Raw genomic sequence first — 19,781 nt, 5'->3', positions numbered from 1 at the left:
CCCACACACACACACACACACACACACACACACACACACACACACACACACACACACATACATACACAGCTGTCAGTTGTGCTAGCCAGCAGCACGGGGAATAATCATGCACTGTGTTAAAAACAAATTGAAAATCAGTAGTGAATGTACCCCCCTGAGCAAAGTAAAAAAAATGCAGAGTAAGGCATACCGAATGCAAAAAAAGATGACAGATACTGGGAGTAACAGAGCATCGATATGTGCGCGAAAGGCACTGGAACGAGGTGTATATTCTATTGTGTGAATTTGTGTGTGTGTGTGTGTGTCTGTTATGTGACTACTTGCTTTTATTCAGATATGCTGAGTGGATTGTTTATGATTGAGACCTGGGGGATTTGGTAAAGGTCCCTGCGCAATTTCAGTGCAGGTCCAATAATACAGAACCATTCTCAGTCCAACTAAATACCTCGTCTACCTAACCATTGCACTTGATGGTACACTGCACAACAGTATGTTTTGCAGTTAAAAAAAGTAAACACAAGCTGTAATCTAACATGGTTTATAATCAGTACTGTATTTTTAAGGCTTATTATGTAACCCTTATGTGTATGATTATTGTCAAGCCGTTGTGGGCAAGTAATGCAGATTCACTGAAAACGACCACCAATCTGTGACATTTTCACAACATACAACATCATTGTTTGGCAGTTTATAAAAAAAATACTTTAGTCAGCTTTAAATGCCTGCATTTAAGTTAAAATACTGTATAGTCAACCAACAAAGTGTTTTTGCTTTGTAAGTCTTTCAGTGAAGGTTTTCTTTTCTTTATTATGCCCTCAATTTGGTGAAATAAAGAGCATTTGTCTTTGCTTTAGAGACTGAGAGGAATAGGTCTTCTGTTAGTGTGGGTTGACCGAGTGCACAAAAGACAAATACAGTAAAATGCGTACTGATAAATATCTGTATGCAGCAATATTGTCTTACCTTAGTGATTAGCTTTCATTTCTACAAGTGGGAAATGAGCAAAGAGATATTTTGTATTGATATACAACGCATACTGTTCAGTATGTCAATATAGTGCTTTGGTCATTCAGAGCTTTCCCACTATACACTCTTTTTGTATTGCCTTTTAAATTCAAGCAAACCATTTTTACTTTAAATGGATAAATACTTTAAATGGACTAGCAAATGATTTGAGTCGGTAGCACAAGTTTGGATGCTCAAATGGACATTGAACCGTCTGGGTGTCTTCAAAGAAAGTGTGCATTTGCGTGTTCTGTGTGTAACATGCAGTGCGTGCATGGCTGTTGAGTGGTAACAGGCAACATTGTGAGTAAAGACAGGATGACTGACAGCTGTGTGGCCGAAAATGACAGGCAGAGGAGACTGTTAGAGACACCAAGGATGAAGAATCCACTTGAGCCTCCTTCTTGAGCGTCCTGTGACACGCAGACAAGCAATAAGGTGTGTGAGCTGCCACCCGTGTACCTGTCATAGTAGTCCTCGTGATAGCTGTCATAGTCCAGGTCGAACTCAGATCTGCAGGGGAGATGGAGACAGAGATGGAGAAGGGGTGGTTGGTAAAGTATTCGTAAAAATCTACAAGATGCTCTTTCACTGGGGCGATAACACATTTGACTTAACAAACAGTAAGCTTGTTTGTTGTGTCAGGGTGTAAATGTGCGTGAGCCTCAACAGAGTAATATGGTACAATCACTTCATCTGGAAAGAATGCAGTGTTCAAGCTCCAGCCAGCTAGAAAAAGACATTGGATTTGTTTTGCTGCAGCATCCAAGGTGGAAAATCCATAGAAATTGGCTTCTGTGCCAACTGTACCACTCACCGAACATCTCTATGTGCAAGCTTGGGGAGGCAAGCAGTGAGGCAGGTGAGTGATGTGACAGGAGAGAATTTATATGGACGAGTAGTCAGTGTGTACCGGCAATACATACCTGAGGAGGTGGAGGACAGAAAAGTGACACTAAGCCGTAGCGAGATCACATTCTGGTGTGACAGACCCCAGCATTCCTCTCTGGTTGACACACAGAGTCGCTAATAATCCCTCCATGCTTCTCACCATCCATCTGTCTCTCTCTGACTCACTCCCTTCAATCTGTCTTTGTCATTCTTTCATTTTTCGGTTCTGCTTTCCATTTTGTTTGAACTCGCTTCATCAACTACTCTCTAATCAGTTTTTTACTTGCAAGGCCACTTGAAGCAATATAGGATTGTGTTACTTACACATCCAGCAGGTATGAAGCAACAGCACGTCATAAAAGGCTTGGAAATTAAATATTGCCATCGACCAGATATGATCATGCCGATAAGCTGACACGTCATTCAAGGATACATTATTCACTTTTGTTTGTGTACCCATTGTAATTTATGTCTGCAACCTCTTGTAAGCTATTGAGATAGCAGTTGGCATATGTAGTATGATTCCAACACAGAATTGATGTTCTCTTTAGTGTTTATTGGCACTGGGAAGTGGTGATCAGGAACATTTGACATATTGGATGTCAACAAAAATACAAAATCATGCATCCATAGTTTTATATTCAAATCAGTGACATGCCCATGTTCACAAAATATAGGCCATTTGTATGTGGATTTTGGAGGACTTTTTTGGAAGACTAAAACCCCCACAATCCTTGCCATCTGTTGTTCACCCAAGGCAGTAGTGGTTCTCCTGGTTACAGAAGAACTTCTGGTCACTTGGTTTTTACGTCAGGGAAAACAGCAGTGGACTAGTCTGAAAACTCCACATTCAGAATCACACACGTACAGTTAAACATCATCGGGCTGTATGAAGCTGTGTGCTGCGTGTGGGTCTCTGGATTACATTACATTACATGTCACTTGTTGACTTTTATCCAAAGCGACTTACATACTCTATACTGTGGGCAATCCCCACAGGAGTAATTTGGAGTGAAGTGTCTTGCCCAGGGACACAACGACATGCTGACTGCAGTGGGGTTTGAACCTGTGACCCCCTGATCCAAACACCAACGCACAACCCACTGCACCACACGCCTCCTTATTTTGGATCTGAAGTGTAGACTTCTTCTTTGGACTGTACTCGCCGTTACTCTCACAGACTCTTCTCTGTCTCATACCAGCTGTTTTTCAGAACTCAGGAGACAGGAAACCACAACAATATTCTGTTGAATCTAATGTTAAGACTGTCCTCTAGTAATCAATTAAAAATGCACATGTTGTTTTAGAGTTCTGCTTTCCAAGTGATTTCAGCCAGAAGAAATCCTCACTGAGGGGGATATGTTGTTCACTCCTATTGATGATCTCACATTGGCTCTAATTTTGTCAAAATATAATTTGTTAAATAATTCCGAGTTTTTCTAATCTGTATTCCTTTTTGATTGTATACAAGTATTATTATTTTTTGAATAAAGCATAAAAAAATCAATATATTTTAAATTCTACTTAAACCTTTTTGTTCTTGTCACTTGCACAGGTGCAAACACTTTGCACAGGCCCAAAACATTTCCATAAAGACAAAAACTCGGCCGTTTCAAAAGCAATGCACTTAAAAAAACATTAATGTGCCAAAAACACATGCAAAGAAAGTGCAGCGCGTTTCTCTTAATGGAAATGTTTTGGCCCGTTGTAGCGTGTTTGCGCCTGCCGGCCACCGTACTTCTCTCTATCTCACTTAAAAACATATTTGAACAAATAATTAAAAAGTCAATGTAAACAGTATAGATCATGCATGTCATATGATTAAGTGAAGCTAAATGGACAGGTTAGCCCAATCCATACAGACCTTAATTACATTCAAAGAGAGAGAGAGAGAGAGAGAGAAAGAGGGGGGCAGATGGACAGCAGGGTCACTAAAGGCTAATTAATTTCTTTTCATAATTTCTCAAGTGCCAAGGCAATCCATTAGACATGGCTGGCTATAAATCATCTCAGCCTCGGCGTGCCTGTCTCCGTGTGTGTGTGTGTGTGTGTGTGTGTGTGTGTGTGTGTGTGTGTGTGTGTGTGTGTGTGTGTGTGTGTGTGTGTGTGTGTGTGTGTGTGTGTGTGTGTGTGTGTGTGTGTGTGTGTGTGTGTGTGTGTGTATTAGCAAAATAACAGATGCAGTTAGTGAACAAAGCATCCTATAGATTTCCTCAAACATGCACACCCGCCGTTGGGCAGAAAACCATCAGTTTCACTGCAGTTGAATCTATTGGAGAACCTCGAGAGTGTGTGTGTGTGTGTGTGTGTGTGTGTGTGTGTGTGTGTGTGTGTGTGTGTGTGTGTGTGTGTGTGTGTGTGTGTGCGTGTGCGTGTGTGTTTGTGTGTGATGAATTATTAGAGATGTAGTTCACTTGGCTTAGAGCCTTGACAGATGCAATTTAAATCCCGCTAACAATGAATCAAAGTGACATTTTATGTGAGATTCTTGTGTTCTCGATTGTGGTGACACCTTGCGTGATACATATTCACTGCCATAGTCTTTTGTCCTTCACTTCTTTTACGATACATTTACAACATTGTCAACAGTTCTTTGTGAAGTCATCAGACCGGACAGATACCTTTTTTAAAGATAATACAATATATATAAATGTAGGTAAAAAATAATGAAAGTAACCGCATCTTTAGAGTTATTCAAAATCTAGAAAAAACACAAACAATCTTTTGTCACTGACAATAAGGTTTCCTCAACACAATAAGATCATTATGTATGTAACAGAGATAGATAAGGCTTAATGTTACAGTTTAAAAAAAACATCTGATGCAGAGCAACATCTACATCAATATTTATTTTATCTTTTAATATCTTTATGGTAAATGTAAAATTCCCAGACCCTTTTTTTCCGTTGCAGTAACTAAGCAAATACATTTATTTTACCGAGGCGCAGTTAAGTTCCTCAACAGTCAGGATCAAACCGTTTAGGGACGCCTCCCAGCATGCATTGTAAAAAAGGATTAAGTAAGGCTCATGTTATGTGTCAGCCTCCATTTTTAATAGTGTTAATGTGCTCCTCATTGTGTTCCAGAGCCATTGTTTTGACATTTCACCTGTTGTTACACAATTAGACATATGAGCAAATGCAGTAAGATTAGAGTCCTGTTGTGCTCTGACATTTTCCATGTGAACACAAAGATGGGTTTATTGCTGCATGGTGTGCCTGTTGCTAACAATAAGGCTGCAAATAAATATGCCGCTAAGTTCTTCGAACCTGTGAACCCCAGCTCATCGTAATGCTGTCTAAATACTAAAAGCATCTGTTCTCTCTGATTTCCATTGTGTTTCTGTCCTGTTAACTGTGAACAAAAACTGTAGATAAGATAAGATCTTATAGACAACACGCTTATTTCCCTTTTGCTATTTGTCTTAAATCCTGTTTGAGGAATTCACATATATTAACAAACTTCTTCAGTCATGTTTTTTCCTGTTCGGAAATAATTATAGGATGAGACATATTCCCTCCTTTAATGAGAGGAAAATTAATCCATGCTTTTGTGTCTTCACGCTTGGATTTCTGTAATTCTCTATGCTGGCTTCAGCCGAGGAGCTGCAGCTCGCCTTCAGCTCGTTCAAAATGCTGCAGCTCATCTTTTAACAAAGAGAAGGCACAGAAAGCACATTACTCCAACACTGGCCTCTCCCCATTATCTACCGGTTGAGTTTAGAGTTAAATATACAAATCTGGAAATTACCATCTCAAGTTTAGTACCTGAGTACGTTTCTGAATTGTTAAGGCTTTTGTCCAAGTTCATAGCAATTTTCATAGCAAGGGGGGCCATGCATTTTCCTATATTTACCACGGCGATTTAGAAGTGTTTGGTTTTATGTGAGATTCTTTCAATTTCAGAAATAAATCTCAAGAATCATTTTTATTTCTTCACTTTTTCAGACTGATGTAGTTCCTATCCTGCCTAACAGTCTCAATAGTGAAGGACCTTTTTTTGCTATAACTACATATGTATTACTTTATGAATGTAGGAGCAACAGGACCCCACATCCTTAGACAAATGTAAACCAATAACACTCAAGGTCAAGAGCTAGTGTTTAAACATTGCTAGGAGTGTGCAGAAAGGATTTTTTGTTTTTAAACCAACAAATGAAATGTAATGTCTCATGCTCTTTCTCTGATGTCCATGTGACCAAAAAGGACAAGACAGTCATTTTTGCAATAAAGTTATGAGTGCAGATTGAGTTGTGGTGTAGCCTAATGTAAAGTTGGTTTGGTAATATTCTTCATGTGGCAAATATAGATGAACAGGAAGCAGGTTGATACATGAGAAATGGTTCTGAGAGATTGGAAACTATAAACAATAAGTATGTGATTTACAGAATAGGAGACAAATACTTGGCTGGTTATGAGCGGTTCGATGTTCCCTCGAAGTGTCATTGCCCATTAGGACTAAGCAGTGACTCCAAGAGCCACATATCTTATGATTAAGAGGCAAAGGACAAAAAAAGGTTGTTACATTGCCTTTGAAGGTAAAGTGTATTGAGATGTGATGAAGCTGATAAAGCTAGAAACAGACTGTTAAACTGTAGAGGACAAAGTGTGCTAAAAGTGAATGTTTGCCAAGATTGGAGTATGTGTTTTTACAAAAAAAACATTGACCCACACCAGCAAGCCAATCATATAGAGACAATTTCTACAGAATGTCCAAATACATTCAAGTAGCTGTAGGAATGAAGACTATTGAGGGAAAGGAAAAAACAACTTAATGTGTCCTATTTTATGAAAGACATGTTGAATTAGAAACAAGTATCTTCTCGTATCTTAGAGAATAGGAAGTATCATAGGAGCCGGAGCCACCAATGGGTGTTTTTTCTAGCCAACATGGTCCCCTGTCCACATTCATAGTAAAATACAAAAACAAACACAACAAATCAGTATAATCACGAGACAACACATTGAAATACAACCTACATGTACACAAAAGAGAATGACAAGAACATGTATTCAAGAAGAAATGACAACAACTGGGAAGTGGGACTTTTCTTCTGTTCAATCAAAAATGAGAAAACTACTTTTTTGTTCATAGACTGACAATTAGAGGTGGAACAGACGGAAAGAGATACCATGGGATGTTAGGGCGAGTATGATCAAGATGAGAGCAGAGAAGCTTTGATGGGGGAGGAGGGGGAGATAAAGGGAGTGCTGGCAGCTCCCTCTCTCTCCCTCAGACTCTCTCTAAGGACAGACTGAGCTAATCTACTCCCTCTTTGCCGTTCATGTAATCACTGTCGCTCTTATTCTCTACATTTTACTCACTGACTTGTTCTTGTTTTTTTGTAAAATGTAATACTTCACCTGCATTAGACATACACATGTATAAGAAATAGCCACACGGATAATAACAAGACCAAAACGGTATATTTCTTATTGATTCATCTAGATTATATTATGCTACAGCTATATATACTAACGTGCTTTGGTCGAAAGACATGTGTGTTACCTGCAAGTCAGAGAGCTCTCTGTTTACACCGAGGCACTGCTCACCATCCCTTTAAAATCTCTGGTGACATTGAGGCAATATTGCAAATCAATAAGCAAGACTGCTTAATAGTAATATAGGGTACACAACCTTTTTTAATGAAGTGCCTTTGTTTTCCCAATATTTGACATTTCCATCTGGTTATTTGATCAATAGTATCAATATCTCAGTATAAAATTACCAAGATCATAAGTATTGATTCCTGATAATGACCCCTACACACATGACAGCTTTTATAATTAGTCCGGAGGTTGTATTAGCATTTGACAAACAGCATCTTTATTATTTTCTGAGATCCTACTTAAACATGCAGCGATCACACACTCTGCTGCCTTAATCAATGATGTGTGCCGGACAGTAGTCGATCAATAACACATTACCATGTAATCTGCTTCTCGACATCCATTACAGCTTGGCCCACTGGTCTGCATCATTCAGATGTAGTGAATGTGCTGCAGGGCAGTGATGCACAGCTACAGGCCGGAGCACCAGAGGAGAGTAATGGCAACCTCAGGAGCTCATAAACTTATATCCTACATACATCGAGGTGGAATTATAGCCAGAGAGCTATTTATTCAGTCGGAGAAATAGAGCTACATGGATAAAGGTCAGATTGCACACATCCTTCCTCACTTTGGTTTAAGTAGCTCTGAATGGCTGACAGCCATTTGGGTTTGATTGCAGCCACATCGTCAGAAAAAGGAGCGGAAGAGCAGTGCATTCAAAGAGAGGAGCTGGGGAGTGCTGCTGCATCAATACGGCACTGGACAGGAGCCAGGACTTGAGCCAAACCATAGCAGGCACATATCAGACAAAAGACATGCATCAGAGACTGGGAGACTCAATACAGAGGGTCCCTTAAGAGAACGCTTTTTTCTCTTTCTTTGGTCAATTCGTCGATCAGAATGCATCCCTCTTGTCCCATTACAAGTGCACTCATCAGTGGTAAACTAACACTTAAATGGCAGGAGGAGGCAGAGCCACCTTGCCAAAGCTCTCAAACAAGAGTGGATAAAGTGGAGAGGACAGGGAGGGTGAGAAAGGGTGGAGTGGAGCTTTTGTTAAAGAGACAAGGAGAATTGGGACGGAGAGAGGAATGAGTCAGATTCTCCTACAGCTGTCGGGGTGTGGACATTCCTGACTGAGGCAGTAGGATCGGCCGTGGTAGAGACGAGGCGGGTGTAGCGTGGTTTAGTTACTGTTTGATTAGCCAAAGAATGTTAGAGTTGGAAATAATGAGCCTAGAAATGATAAATCAGCCTGTGTACTTGCATCATTACCAGCAAACAATCATGGAAAACTGGCTATTTGACAAAACGTAGTCATCCGAGACAGTGTTTTTAAATGTTTTCTCACAAGGGATAGGAGACAGTGTCATCACAGTCTGTAATCATTCAATCTTAATGTCACCATTTGCAGCACGGCTTTGATCCAAAAGCAACTGAATAGATTCCAAAGACTGAACAGAACGGTTTCAACAACAAATACGTAAGAGAAACAGTGAGGCCAAAGGAAACAAAGGGATGTTGCAAAAACAGTAAAGAATAGAAGAGATAAGATGAGAGAAGAGGAGAGGAGAGGATGACCCTCGACTGTCTAAACAAAAGATTAATATAAGCTGCCTTTCAAATCAGCCAATCGTTTGCGTCTTTGCTGTGATTAAAAGCCCAAAAAGCTTTTATATTAATTGCTCATGGAGCACTCTTGCAGGACAGGATATGGATAAATGATAGACACTGTACATGTTTTATTGTCACAGTTAAAATAAATATACCCATTCGGATCAGGAGCTACACCTGGCCTCTGTTTGATAAAGAAATACAAAGCAATTCTAAAAATAAGATCACAGAAACCAAAAACTCTGGCTTTAAAATCACTGGAAGACATAAAGTATAATCTACTTCTGTGTGTGTGCTGCAGTCATTTCGGTACGAGTGTGTGCGTACATTATGTGGGTGTAGGTATGTCTGCTATGCATAAATATGTGCATGTGTAAGTGTGGGTTAAACCGGATGCGTACGTGCTGCAGGGATTTGTACCTCTCAGTAGCATCAACAATGTGGCCTAATCCTCCTGGAGGCAGAGTGTTTGGAGTGGGATAAGTCCAATTCTTCTGCGTGACTTGAGACCATCTGCACACAACTCAACACGCAACAAAATGTGCAAAGTTGCTACCTAACTATTTATTTATTTCTTACTAAGCACTTCTTAAATAAAGCTTGTTGTTGGGGCTCATGAGGGAGTGAGAGGTATGTGTAAAAGAGAGCTGGTTAATATGTCATTTGTCCGTTAGTGATGCAGTGTGTGTGATTGTTCGTATTTGACTGTGTGGCTTCTCTCCAGGAGGGCCAAATGCTTTAGCTCCATGCCATTTATCAAAAAACTCCGGGTCTCGCAGGGAGCAGTAATTGGAAATTTCAGAGTTCAGGTTATTAAGTGCTAATTAGCAGCATTACACAGCAGTAAGGTGACAGGTGACATCCAGGGCACTCAAGAGAGACCCCTCCCCTCCACCCATTACCCGTAAAGAGCTTGAGGAGCATAGTTATCAAGACACTTTCTCTGAAAGCCGCGAATATCCCCGTCATAACCGACTTAGAGCGAGAAGTTAAAAAGGTTACCCAGGGCTGCCTGGAGTAATTAATCCTTTCAGCCTTTTCAACTCTGTCAAGCCCCTGCATCGTTTCCGTGTGCTGAACTATGCTGTTGTCCTGGAATTACTGAAGAATTAAAAAGCTAAAAGTCACTTCAGCTCAACTGCATGAAGGGCAAAGCAGCATGGTTACACTGAGCTAAAATTAACTCGCTACTAAAAGTAAAGTAAAAAAGTAAGGAAACTATCACGAAAATACCAAAACTCTGATAGTGTGTATGTGGATCTGAACAGAAGGGGGATTTCAAATATTCAGCTGCCATTCAGAAAGATCTCAGAAGAGCTGTCTGTGGTTTTAACTGTGATCGACAGGACCGACATTTACCGAGTACACCTCAGACTGCAGTCAGTGATCCTCACTGGACAAAACTTTAACCTCAGATAACATTAGCTATGTCAACAACCATATGCCTCAATTTTGGAAGATTTTTGGAGATTGAAAGAGGCAGAGGGAGACCAGGATTTGTTGAAGGAGATAGACAAGTGAACAATCCTAACAAATTGTGTTTGTACACAAAAAAATGATCAAATAAACTATTTTCAAGGTTGTTCTTAAGAATGGTATAATTAGGACACACCTTCCAAATAGTGAAAAGTGATGATGTGTATACCTTACATACAAAAGACATTTCCTGCTGCGACGAGTCAAAATGTCTCCTGTAAAGAAAGGACTATGAATGAAGTCAACAGAGGGAGGTCTGTGTAATAATACAGCACGCAGTGTATGTGTTATATGAAGGGCATTCATCAGTAGGCATCACAGGTAAGACTGCACAGTGAAGCTGCAGGGAGGTGACTTTGAGGTCTGTGTGAGTGTGTGTTTCTGCATGTGTGTGTCCCTCATGGAGGCCAAAGGTCAAAATAAGGTCTGGCTTGTTTTTGCTGAAGCATTCATTAACGTAAGATGGTGCCAAGTCACAACAGGGTGTCCGGTACATCAACTGTCTTTAAATCAGCATCTGTCTTCGTATCGTGGCAGCTGATTCTGCAGAGTTGCTTATTTACCCTTCCCATGGGACTTTTGGAAGAAACTATTCAAATCACTAAATGCTGCAGGTTTCTAGAGAGTGACTGTTATTATTTGGTATTGTGAGTGCATGTATGCATCCCGAGGTTCACTGGGGTCTCCAATATTCTGTAGTACCACTTGGGACACGCAACCACTTGTACTGACACACTCATATTTTTTTGTACTCACAGTCATTTTTACTCCCTCTATTCACCATGCTAACCCCCATTACCCCTCTCTGCTGACAGAGAGCTTTTCCAGTCCAGGCCACAGAAAAGGTTCTCCTGCTGCCTCCCCATTGCTGACAGGCTCAAAGACACCCCTCCCCTCCTCACTCATTCATTTACACTGCACTCCCTCAGGCTGAATCAACACCAATACGTTTTCAATTCAGAAAGCATGACTTTTGCTGTGTTTACTCCTGGCGTCGACACTATTCTGGCGTTTTGAAACCCGAAAATGAAGACTTTTGAAAATGTTGCTATAACTGTTTTAGTTCGGAATGCAGGTAGAGGTGTTTAGTCTGGAAGGGCAGAAATGTGAACTTTTAAAGACAAAAGCCGCGTTCACACCGGAGTACTTTTCCCACTTTAGTTCCGATATAGTTCCGAAATGTCGCGTTCACACCAAAAAGAGCCGGAACTAAAATTAGTTCATGAGAACCTTTTTATCCCCTTTTCCGTCCCTGCTAGAGAGCAGGGACTCTCATGCGGCTCTCTTGTGAGAAAAGAGCTATATTTCTGATTGGCTGGGCGGATTGCAAACCACGCCCCGTAAAACAAAAAAAAGTGTTGTGAAGCCACCATTTTATTAGCATTATTAGCATTAGCATTAGCCCAGCGCAGAAACGCAGAGAGACTAACTTATGGCAACACAAAATAAATCATGGGAGCGGTGGAGATGAGGAGGTGTCGGCGTTCTGGCGATTTACTCGGAAGGCTTCAGTAGAAGCTGCTGGGAGTCCCAGCAGCTTCTACTGAAGCCAGTCCCCAATAACCGGGGACTTCCGGCCGGGGATTTTGGGCGGCAGTATACGCCGTGAAGTTGTTTGCGGCCTGCCAGTAAACCCAAAGCAGAAGAAGAAGAAGTGACGTCAGCGGCTTCATTTGCCTAATCCACCCCCAGGGACCTATTCCGGTGTGAACGCGATCTGTATTTAGTTCATCAGAACTAAAGAGTTCTGATGAACTAAGTTCTCATGAACCTTTGTGGGAAAAGTACTGCGGTGTGAATGCGCCTAATATTCAATACATTTATACCCACGTTTGCTTCCTGATCGGGTCTTATCAGTAACATATCCTTCACTTATTCACCAAGGCCCTATCACATGACCTCTACCCGGAATAAAACGAAATAAATCAACGTCCCAGTGGTTATGTCAACACGGACAAGAAATTAGAGGCATAATATTTTTTGGGAAAGTAGATTGTATAAGTGTTGATGTACACCAAAGTAACACATTGTCTGTATTGCCCCCCTACCCAATTTTGAGCTAGTTTTCCGTGTGTTTTGCTCACTTGCAGTGCTCTTTAAAGTTTCAATCTGGTGACCCGAGCAGCGAGAAAAATACACTTTACAGTTCCTTAATAGACATAAATGGGATCACTGACCACTAGACAGTAATAACATTGCACTGCCGTCTCCAAAAGTCACCAAATATCATAAGCTCAGCTCCTAATTCTGAGTATGCAGTTTGCTTAGAAAGCTGTGGCCGTGGATGAGGTTCCTTCACCCCTAGACTACATTTTTTGAAAGTGTTTTCAGAAAAACAAAAAGGTGAAAGTCACATATGGACAATTGTTTATATGGCTTTATTTTTCACTGAACCCTGGAGAGGCAGGTTGTTCCCTTAAGCTGACTGAACGTCTAAATGCAAGCCAGTATTGATCGTCCTTCCTCTGGCCTTTCACACAGCCTTGCTAAGGACACATTAAATGTGTTATAAGCCATTAAGGGCTCCAGGCCTCAAATCTCACCTGTCTAACTTAAAATATATTGACATATTGCGCTCTCACAAACTTTCTATTTTTCAACATAGCCTCTAGGTATATAGTGATGCCTGGGCGGTGTGTGTGTGTGTGTGTGTGTGTGTGTGTGTGTGTGTGTGTGTGTGTGTGTGTGTGTGTGTGTGTGTGTGTGTGTGTGTGTCTTTGCACAGTATACCCTCTCAGTACTGTGCTGAACACTGTGGAGCATGTGTCAGTGTATGGTTGTGTTGGGAACACGCAGAGACATTGAATCTGTGTGTGTGCGTGTGCGTGTGCGTGTGTGCGTGTGCGCGTGTGCGTGTGTGTGTGTGTGTACACAGGGAGCAGGCTCGTCCTCTCGCTGCCCCGGGGGCTCAGAGCCCATTTCCTGTTGTGCAGTGTGATAAGTTTCCCTGTCAGATCCTCCCAGCACCACTATATTTCTGATAAGCTCCACTGCTAGTTTTCCCGACCTCTGGCACTGAGATCAATTTGAGATTGATTCAGAATGCCCTGCTGGGCCGAGCTGGAAGATCAATTTGAGATGGATTGTTCACGCCAGGGGGCCAATGACACGCAGTGCAGTGCTCACTTGCTTTCCCTTCTTTGCTTTCTTCACCCCTCACTCTCCGCAACTGTTGTTATTTCTTTCTCTCTCAGCTTTTCTCTCTCTTATCCACTCCTCTCTATTTCAGTTGTTTCAAACATAATGTTGTTGTACTATATTACACCCTGCGTGTATTTTTGCATCAATCCTTATTCATGCCTCCTATTCTCCATCTCCCACCTGCTTCCCTTGCTTTTTTTCCTCCCAGTGTAGAGTAGGCAGTAGGGATAGAGATGACTTCATTAGCAGAGGGACCAACGAGTGATAAGCCAGCAGGAATGGAGTGATAACTCATCTAACTTGGTAATGGACATTTCCACAGAACACATGGACATGAACCATCATATACACACCCACCCACAAACACACACACTGAAATGTAAAAATATTTTCCTCAGTTATGTAGTCCTGGCCATCTTTCCATCGTGCCCTGAGCTATTGGTGTCAGCGCCACTGACTCATAACCTTTCTCCAGAGAGCATCATGTCTACAGGCTCCATATCAGTTTCTCCCTCCTTCCTTTATCCCTTCTCTCTCTCTATCCACCCATGTCCTTTATTCATGATAAAGCCGTCTCAAAAGCTGTGGCAGTGGCCCTGAAACCAGCACTCTCCTCCCGTCTCTGCACAGTGACCTTTTCTCCGGCAGTACATTCACCTCTGACTGCACTGACCTTTACCCAGAGTAACCCTCTCACAGGAGAAGTGGACTGCAGACAACACATTGTCTGTGCATCCGGGCAGAGGAAAACGCCAACAAAGAGTAGAGGGAGAAACCAGATCGAAACATTTAAATGGCAGTGACACCACCGATAAAGTGGAAGGGAAAGGTACAGAGAGCTTTAATAAACGGTTACTGGATTGTTGTTTTTTTAGAAAGGCTCGTCTTAGCTATACACTTTCTTGCAAATGGTCGTCACCCACTTGCTCACTCAGTGTGTGAGGATGCTGGGTTGGGTATGCTCCAAGCGATCCTAACACATTGAAACGCAAGTGTTTATAGCTGTTCTAAATGGCTACACTAGAAGGCAGGGTGAGATGCAAATAATTGTACAAGTGATAATGGTACAAACTGACGAAAAGACTCTCCTAAAAGGCTTGGTTTTACAAATAAAAGAGGCAGAAGTAGTTCTAAGAATGAAAAAAATAAAGCTAAGAGACTAGTTTAAATCATGCCTACTTTCCCACCTCCACACATCTGGTTAGACGCAGTATAAATGAATGCACTGAAGGCATTGTCGGTTTTGGAAATTTTGGAAAAAGGTGTGTACGGGGTTCATTTATAGATTTATGTAATACAACACAAATTTTTGCTGTATTGATGGGATTAAGCCAGGGACTTAAAGGGGACCTATCATGCAAAATGCACTTTTGTACGTCTTTTATACATGAATATGTGTCCCCGGTGTTCCAGGGAACTCACCAAGTGTCAGAAAACACAACCCTCTCTATTTTCCTCCATACCCAAATCTCTTAAAAAGGGGCTGCAACGGATCTGATGCATACTGATCCAGATTTGAACACTTCTGTGACGTCACAGAAGTGGCGCTACGGCTATTGGGCCAACTCCACCAATCAGGAGGAGACAGCCACGGACATTGCTGTTCGAAAGCGCAGGAGACGCTGTAGTACATATGCCAGGCCTGTAGATGGTGCTGTTCTCACAGAATCAGCCCATGCAAAGACAGTGTTAAATTAAGTGAAATGAGGAATGGCTAAAATGCATGATCTATTTGGTATTTTGAAAAATAAAAAGTATAAATATGCCTTATATAGGTATGGTCCAACACTATATTATTCAAATATAGCATGATAGGTCCACTTTAAATATGTGTCAAGTAAGAGCTTTCATGCTTGTTATACAGTCAATAACAAGACCTGATTTGATGTATAGTTTTTGACATGGCCAGAACAACATTGCTTCTCCCAATACAAATACTGACAAGGCAGACCTAGAACTCTCTCCACACTTCATTTAACTTAATTTCACAGATGTGCAGACACAAGCAGAATGGTCTTGCTATTTGGGAGGAGAAACTAAATGGTGCGAAATTCATCACAGTTTTTCAATATAAAACAAATTAACAAGTTATGCTGCAGTAGGCCATTGATTATCTATATGTATTTTTCCTTGTTTTCCTGATTACTTGATGTTTTGAATATATCAAAAGCAAATATCAAGTAAATGCGGCAATGATTTCTAGCCAAGCCAGTAAACACGGGACAGCTACCCCTTTGTCCTGTAAAGTAATAAATGTGGTATCCCAACGGATGGTTATTTTACCTGAACTGAGTCACACAAACCTGTCCACAGTTCATCTTCATAACCTGACATCCACAATGGGAAATTGGTAAGGGTGGGGGTAGATATAGCACTATGTCAGATCTATTTTAGATGTTTTTAGAAGCAACAACATGCTGTATTTTCCCATTAACAATATGTTAGTTGAATGTCTAAAGCCCTGTGCATTCTCTTTTTCCTAAACAATGTTTATAACTGTAAGGATTTAAAGAGATGATAAAGATGTAATGCATACAGATGTAGCTGTGGGTGGGTGTGATAACAGCTGGTAGTCACCTGTGTCAGAGTGATGTCACAGAAATATGTACAGCAAAAAAAAAGGGCGTCGTAAAATAACTTTGACATCGCTTTCTTGACTGCAGATTGCCTATTTGCTCTTTCACTTGTTGTGTTTTTTTTTTTTACAGATGTCAGCCAGCAGAGCCTCGGGCTAGATGCACATACAGTATACAATCTGACAAAATCAGTGACAAGTGTTGCAAGGGGAACAAATGTGATGGAGGACAACGACTAAAATTATACTCAGTGAAAAAGCTTTTTAGATCGTTCCCTAATACTGCTATAACTGCCTCTAAGAAAACTCTGTATTAACCTATAACCTTTGTTATTATTTCTATCAGTTATAGTGACAATTCATTCATTGAAGTTAGAACTTAGTAGAGCACACAAGTCTGATAAGAAACAAACACTGCAATTAGTTCAATGTTATCATAAACCAATACAAATGATGACCCAAATCACAACAATGACAACCCAGTTGTAACAAACGAGAATTATATTTGTAGTTGCCCTAGCCAACTTTTGTTATTCCTGTCACCCTCTTACCCATCTTTGTAATATCTGCCATCACATAACTCTTTAGGTTGCCCCACGCTGTGTAGCAGAACAGATAGGACATCATCATCACTGCTCCGAGTCCTGCCAGCTGCAGACTTTGAACCCTCCGCTGCCCCCTTTATGACAGATGGGCCCGCTACATCGTTTCCATCATAACTCAAACTCCTCTATGACCAGCCCTTCTGATAATTAAAATAGATGAGAATATTAAATGAGTGAGGGCATTGAGAAAGCAGACAGAAATACCAGAGACCAGATGTTCAGTACGCTCTACCACTAGTGAAGGCCAGTCCCCTCTTCACTGTGATAAAACATTTCAAAATGGAGCAGATGATGAAATGAGCACTGTGCTGGGTTGAGGACGGGATATACATTTCTACAGAGAATGCTGTGACCACAGAGCCACAAGCTAAGGAACAGAGCTGGAGAAACATCAGGATCTTCAATGTGATATTGCTCCGTTTCTTTTAATTGCTTAACCACAGCAGACCTTTGACCTGGTTTACCAAATCAGAGTTCAATTGCACACAAACACACAGACACTTCTGAGGCCCTTCCTCTGGCACCTGAGCCTCCTTATACAGGCCACACAGTACAGTGAGCTTTTGTAATAGTGCACTGGAGCACACACGCAGCAGCGGCATCTGGGTTGTGAAACGTTCGCCATTCTCTCAACCCTATTCCTTCTTAAACAGCTGGGACTCAAGCTAGAGGCGACCTGCTGTGAAAGACAGAAAGCACGGACGATTAATGATGATAACCCTTATCATTTCAGGGTTGCTCTGGAGCAAATGGCCTGAGGGGGGGAGGACCAAACTTCAACATCTGGGTCTGAAAAGTGAAGCCAATGCAGAAGTGCCATAAACATGGATGTGTTGTAACGGCCAGCCAGAGAGACCTATACTGGATGCAAAAACAAGTCTGATTGTATAAACGTCAATGAGAAAATGACTCTACTTCTTAATGAATATATTCAAAATCACTTGTCTCAAGTTTTCTTAAATTAGGCATGATGTTCATTTTGTAAATGATGGGCCAATTTAGAGTAACATTTACGATAAAGCAGCATACTTGGCTTCCTTGTGATTGACAGGTCGCTACCTCTGTACTTCAACCACAGCGTGCTTTAAGGGTTATCAAAGTTTATAGCAACGATTGGTCGCCTTATGTTTTGTTCAGCGTTACAGGTGTACTCATCTCTAACCATTTGTTATTACTTCCAAAATGGCTACAGCCCAAAAGCCAAACTTAAGGCTTCAAAATGGTAGTCCACAAACCGATCGGTGGCATCACAGTGGTGGTTATTTTTTTAGCTAAATAAATCAACATTTCCAACAATATTACATTCCTTTAGCAACATTCAACCCATATGGTGTTTCATGAGAAGATTACATTGCTTTAGTCTTTTAGTCATGAATTGAAAAGCTTGTTCAAGAAGTAATCTAGGCCATAGGCAGTAGTGTTCGTTGGCCAACTGTGAGAACAGTGGGAGGGGACGGGCACACTGATGCCAGCAGCACAGAGCAGGAATATTGGATTCTGGCCACAAAGAGTTTTGGTGGCTGTGTTGCCATGATTTAGATTTGTGGCTATAGCAGTATTATTCACTGTGAAATGATTATGTAGATTAGCTTGTTTGGTCATATATTTATCTCTTCCCTTGACTGGAAATCTATGCAAGGCTGTTCAGGGTGAAGGATTAACGCTTTTTGACTCTGCCTTCCAATATAAATTAAAGCGAAAGCATTTGGATCACTTTTTATGTTTGCAGTTTCCCAACTTGTGTAAATGAATGGCTTTAGCCGTGTTAGCAGCGTAGGAAGTTGAACTGTCGGCCGCTTTAGTCCAGACGAATATGTAATAGATTGCAATTAAATTGTGTACACACATTCATGGTGCCCAGGTGATAAATCAAACTAACTTTTTTTTTTTCCTGTCGCGCCTCTATAAAGTTGTTTGTGTTTTTCTTTTTATTCGTGTTTTTCAAATGAAATGTTGGCCATTCATGTTTCTACACAAAATGATGTTGCCCTCAGGTTAATAGGTAAAACATTTTTGTGACGCTTCTGATATTTCATCTATTGCTATAATGAGGTTAAAATGTGTTTAGCAAAGATGTGCATGCATGTATCATGTGAGATTAAGATGGTGATCGTTGGTCTACATTATACCTGTTAACATCAGCATGTAAGCAGTTTCATTATGAGCATGATGCATTAGCTTTTAGCTAAATGCACCAGGATGTAATATACAGCTTCACAGAGCTGCTAAAATGGCCGCACACTCACAGTCTTGTTCTGTGTCGAGACTGGACAGGTTCTCACGTTAAATCAACTGGATGTGTCCATAGACCTAAAACGACCACTGAAAGTCAAATTCAGTTCCATGTAATCTCAGGCTATATCAGGCTGCTACCTCAGGTGTGCCCCATTTGCGGTTAGTCATTGCGTGTGCTTGTTGTATGACTAACCTCATTAATGCATGGCCGCATGCTGAATAATTACATGGTGGAATGGGCAAATAATGTTTGGGGGTTTAAGGTCTAGGCAGAGACGGTCGGAGGGAGCACAGGCAGAGAGCTGGATTAACTGTGTTGGGGACATAATATCTAATGCCCTAGATTGCAATATATATAAACCTGTATACCTTATGCTATAATGAGACAAGCACAGGGGCAGGGAGCTTCCGGGAATGAATAAATATCAGTATTTACAGTGGAGGTGGACATGTGTGTGTTAGGGTGGTCCTTCGTGAGACGTACATTTTTAAAATTCATTTATTTTAAGCTCCAACCACCGGAATTCGTTGTACTAGTCAAGAAAAATCTCCTGGTGAATTCTATTCAAATTCCAACAACATTTACCCTTCCCTCATTAACCTTAAAGTTTAGCCTCACGTAGGGTGGTCCTTAAAATTGAAAGTCGAAAAGTCTAAGCTCCAACCCCCAGAATTCATTCTATTAGT

The 19,781-nt window shown here is 41.1% G+C and overlaps 1 long non-coding RNA gene across 1 annotated transcript in view; it reads right to left on the bottom strand.

The window, feature by feature from the left end:
• Window positions 1–1,466: 1,466 nt before the first annotated feature.
• The window catches only part of LOC104964888 (uncharacterized), a 25,251-nt gene continuing 6,936 nt past the window's right edge, over window positions 1,467–19,781 (bottom strand). The window contains exon 3 of the long non-coding RNA XR_800479.1: window positions 1,467–1,518. This is a non-coding gene — a long non-coding RNA (uncharacterized lncRNA). The remainder of the gene's footprint in view (window positions 1,519–19,781) is intronic.

This window comes from Notothenia coriiceps, unplaced genomic scaffold (assembly GCF_000735185.1).
Source record: "Notothenia coriiceps isolate Sejong01 unplaced genomic scaffold, NC01 NC01_scaffold00037244, whole genome shotgun sequence".
In the NCBI taxonomy this organism is placed as follows: Eukaryota; Metazoa; Chordata; class Actinopteri; order Perciformes; family Nototheniidae; genus Notothenia; species Notothenia coriiceps.
Note: the sequence above shows the minus strand (reverse complement) of the source record. Positions and strands in the feature narration are given on the sequence as shown.